The sequence below is a fragment of the Melospiza melodia genome, unplaced genomic scaffold (assembly GCF_035770615.1).
Source record: "Melospiza melodia melodia isolate bMelMel2 unplaced genomic scaffold, bMelMel2.pri scaffold_46, whole genome shotgun sequence".
Lineage (NCBI taxonomy): Eukaryota > Metazoa > Chordata > Aves > Passeriformes > Passerellidae > Melospiza > Melospiza melodia.
This window is the reverse complement of record NW_026948783.1, coordinates 4,756,729-4,761,338: the sequence shown is the minus strand read 5'-3', so window position 1 is coordinate 4,761,338 and position 4,610 is coordinate 4,756,729. Positions and strand designations below refer to the sequence as shown.

Sequence of the window (4,610 nt, the reverse complement as noted above, 5' to 3'; positions counted from 1 at the left end):
GTGCACTTGATGATACAGGGGACTTCAAGTGATGGTGGCATTGGCCATGGGCACTGTGGGAACAGAGACAAGGCTGAGGGCACAGGGAGGGGCTGGCAGCCAGTTTGAGGGGATAGGGATGAGGGGGATGGGTGTGATGGGGGACTTTGGGTATTGGGTCACACCACAGAGGAGTGAAGGGTCTGAGGGTGGAGGCAAAGGGGCACAATAAAGGTGTCAGGGGGACATGGAGGTACCAAGGAAGGGGACCCGGGGGGTCTCTGGTGACTTCCCTGTGCACATCCCCACACTCACTGTGCACTGTGATGCGGAGCCAGGCGCTGCATTTCCGCACTGATCCCTCCTCTTGGGGTGCACCTGGCAGCTGTATTTGCCCTAGTGGGAGACGCCCACAGCGGGCACCCGCAGCTGCAGGGACCCCTGTGGGCCCCCCAGTACCTGCCCGTCCTGGCAGAACGCGTGCAGGAGGGGGGCGCGGGGCCACAGGGGGCTGGGAGTGCTGAGGCAGCTGAGAGTCAGGAGGGACCCCACAGTGGGCTTGGGGAACCCTCCAGCACTGGCACCGAGAAGTGCTCAGGGCAGGAGAGGGGAGCTAAGGACTGTGACTCTGAGTCTGCTGGGAGGTGGGTTTGGGGGTGTCAGGAGATTGCAGTTCTAGCCGTGGGGTGCTCACCGTGCACTGTCACTGTCACCGGCGCTGAGAGCACCCACGAGGACACGTTGGAGCTCACCCAGCCCCCACAGCAGTAGCGGCCACTGTGGTTCAGCTGCAGAGGGGAAAGGGACAGCACAGTCCCATTGAGGGACCCCTACACCTCCTTGTCCTCATAGCAGAATCGCACCTCAGTGACCGACATGTTCTCCCACTCCCTGTGCCGCCTCCCCACTGGTCTCTGTCTCACAGAGGTCAATCCCCAGGGTGTCAGGTCTATGCCCAGGGCACTCACCCCACAGGAGCAGCTCCACCTTCCCGGCCATCCTGTGTCCCCAGCCATGTGCACTGGCTGTCACTCACTGCCAGGGTGGCTGTCCCCTGGGTGGTGGCTCTATGACCAAAGGGGAAGGAAGCGAGGTCAGGTCTCTTCCTCATGTGTAGGTGGCACCAGGTGGTGGCAGGGTGACCACAAGCTGGGGACAGGCTGTGGGCAGGGAGGGGACAGGATGGGGACAAGACAGAGTGGCAGAAGGTGGGACATGGGCCTGGCAGGAGTGAGGGGCACAGGGTGTTTGGAGAGCCAGGGATCGGTTCCAGGAGAATGGGGAGCCCAAGGTATTGGGTCCCTGGGAATGGGGGTTCTGAGGAGGGGGAGTCACCAGGGATGGAGGTGCCATGGGAATGGGGGTGCCCAGGGCTGGGGGAACTAAAGGATGGAAGTCCCAGAACAATGAGGGCTCCAGGGATTTGGGGTCAGGGGATGGTTGTCCTAGGGATGAGGGTACCAGGGGAATGAGGGATCCAGTGGGCATGAGGGTTTCTGGGAGAATCAAAGTTCTGGGGGAAGAGGAATTTCTGGGGATGAAATGAATGGGAGAGGGTTCCTTGGGAATGAGGTTCTGGGCCATGGAGATCCTGGGGAATGTGAGTACTGGGATGGGGTCCCCAGGACAGGGGGACTGAAGGAATGGGGGTCCCATGGTTGGGTTCCCAGGGGAATGAGGGTGCCAGAGATGGGCAGTGGCTCGGTGGGTCCGTGGCTTGGAGCCCCTTCCCTGAGTGCCTCAGATTTTGGGGTGACCCACAGCCCAGCACAGGGCTTGAAGTGTGCCAATGGCCTGGGGGTGACGCCAAGGAAATTCTGAAGGGCTCTGAGTCTGTGTGCCTCCAGCTCCCAGGGGCTTTTTCCACTCTTCATTTCCATTTCCTCCCTTTGATCCCTAAATTTCACAATGCCCCAGTTTGTTCCTTGATTATTCTGGGAAACAACAGAGCGGCGAATGAGTTGGGGGAACCCCAGAGTGGGGCTAGTAAGGGTTAGGGGTCTGCAGGCAGGGCTGGGGAGGCTGTGGGGCATGGGGGTGTCTGGCTGTGTCTCCCAACACTTTCACTTTTTCTGTCCTGCAGAAGAAGGAAGAGGCCGTTTGTGCTAAGTGTCAGATGGGGGGGAGGGGAGTTTTCTGCGATGGGGGGATCCTGTCCCAGGGGGGACACATGCTGGACAAGGGGGTCCTGTCCTGGGGAATGGCAGCTCCGGGGGGCTCCAGATTTCTCCATTCTTGCTCGTCTTCTGCAGGATCTGAGCCACCAAGAGCAGCTGGGGTATGGAGCCCCAGCCAGGAAGGGGCTCCCAAATTCCTGCTCCTTGAAGCCAGTGGCCATCCAAGGGTGGGGCCCAGCCATGGCCCAGCCCCACTGCACAGGGATGGCCATTGTCCAGCCCTGCTCTGACCAGCCCCAGGTGGCAGCCAGCACCTGAGGGTCCCCCTGCCCCCTTGGCTTTGATTCTGGCAGCTCTAGAGCTGCTGCAGAGGTGAGAATTCTGTGGGTGGAAAAAGGCCTGCCTGTGGTTAGCTCAGCCCTGCAAGAAGGACAAAACCCAAACGGAGCTCAAGCAGTGGCTCTGAGAGGGCTTTTGATGGTTTCCAGAGCAGGGCTGGCTGGAAACCACCTCTGCAGAGGCAGCTGTGAGGGAACCAGTCTGGAAATGCAGCAATTGATCATGTAATCCCTGTCTCCAAGGGACTAAGAGAACCCCATAACTACTGCAAATGCCACAACAATCTGCTCAACAACCTGACTGGATCCTCCTTCTTGAACAAAACCAGCAGCCCTTTGGAACCTCATGGAAAGAAAGTTCGGGTTCTGGTTTAGCTGCCAGACAAGAGGGAAATGTGGGAAATATTGAGCAGTGGCTCTGCCCTATGGCCATGATGGGGCTGTGGGGAGCGATCCTGTTTGGATTCCAGGTGTTCCCAAAGCTCCTCCTTCCCTGCCCTCCTCATCTGCACAAGGCATAGGGAATAGACAGGGCTCTGCCCTGCCCCTTCTGCACACCTTCCAGGGTACCCCTCCACTTCCCGGAGCTGTCCGAGCCTTACCCTGGCAACGCTCGGTCCCGACACATCTCCACAGTGGCTTCGGGCACGCTGTCACAGTCAGTTTGGACACCCCGTGTCCGTCCCGGCACTCGCAGCACAATGGCAGCTGAGCCCCTTCCCGGTGCTCCGGGACCACCATTGCGGTCACTCCTTTCTGCAGACCCCACTGCAGGGTCTCTACTCCCCCCTGTCCCGGGGTCTCCCCTCTGCCGTTTCGCTCTCTCCACGTTTGGGGCTCCCCAGTGGGGTCCCAGTCCCTCAATCCTGGCCCCTCCCACCCGCTGCCCCCCGGCCCCTCCGGCCGCACCCCCCTGAAAGCCCCGGGGCCGGCACCGGCAGAGGCTGCCGAGCTCCTGCAGGATGAGACGTTCTTGTGGAAGTGCCGGCTGTGCGGGGCCTGGCTCCTTCACACCGTCCTTGCTCGCAGCACTCGGGCTCCAGCAGGCCCGGGCTGCTCTTTTGGGATGTGCCGATCGCTCCTGGAGCCCTGCCCTTTGTTGGGAACGAGCCTGGGAGCATCCGAATCATCCCCGGGTCCTCCTGTGAGGCTGTGCCTGAGCACTGAGAGATTTGGGAGCCGATGGGTGTCACTGTTCTGTCTCAAAATCTGGGGGAAGCTGGAATGGCAAGTGGTGCCCCACTGTGGCCCAGCCCCTGGGGGCCTCATCTGACCACCCTGCAAAATTTTCGGCACTCTTGCTCCACCTGCATGGCCAGATGCTTTTCCCATGGGAAACCTCCTCCTCCAGCTGCTCCCGCCTCGGCCACTGCTCCAGCTCGGCCTTCCTGGAAGGCTAGCAGGAAGCACCAGCCACAAGGCACAGGCACTGAATCATCCCCAGCACCAGCAAAAATCTTCCGGGCAGTAAAGAAAGGTCCTTGTGGGCAGAGCTGGCAGCATCTGACGCCCAAATGGTATCAAATATTGCCTTGTGTAGCCCAAAATCCCTGGAAGACGCAGCAAAGCCATCTGTTTGTGCACCAGGATGATTTAGGAGCACAGCTGAACTTCAGTAACTCCAGCTATAATTACAACACCTCCTTAAGAGTCTGAGCTTCCAGAGCAGAACAGGGGCATTGGCTCAACCAGCTCCAGTTTTGCCCCATTTTGGCCTCCCAAGGCACTGCTTCCAGCCTCGGCTCTCCCTGTGCTCTAGCTGCAGCTCCAGAGCCCTCAGGGCTGTGGCTTTGCTTTCCTCCTCTTCCTCCTCCCCCTGTGGCTTCTGTGTCAGGACCAGCAGTGGCCCAGGAAGAGCAGGAACTCCAAAAGTGCTCTGGAGCCCCCTGAGGAGCCCAGGCAGAGTCAGCACTGAGTACCAGCTTTCCTCAACATCCCAGGGCAATTCAACGTTTCCAGAGCGGCTGTGACAGGACTGAAAGAGGAAAAGGAAGAGAAAGGCTGAGGACTTGCAGGAATTGTGGTTTAAAACCACCAGAGCTGCTGCTGTGGACCCGAGACCTGCCTGGGGTCAGGCACTGCCTTCCTTCCATTTGGGATCATGGAGAGTGGTGGCGAGTGTTCTGCAGGGCGTGTGCCTGGCCCCAGGACACTGCTACGCTGCCACTGGGCACTG

At 59.8% G+C, this 4,610-nt stretch overlaps 1 long non-coding RNA gene across 1 annotated transcript; it reads right to left on the bottom strand.

Moving 5' to 3' along the window:
• Position 1: 1 nt before the first annotated feature.
• On the bottom strand, positions 2-1,011 carry LOC134434692 (uncharacterized). Its single transcript, XR_010031909.1, has 3 exons — positions 948-1,011; positions 295-375; positions 2-53 (listed from the first exon to the last, which is right to left on the bottom strand). It is a non-coding gene; the product is annotated as an uncharacterized LOC134434692 (long non-coding RNA).
• Positions 1,012-4,610: the final 3,599 nt, after the last annotated feature.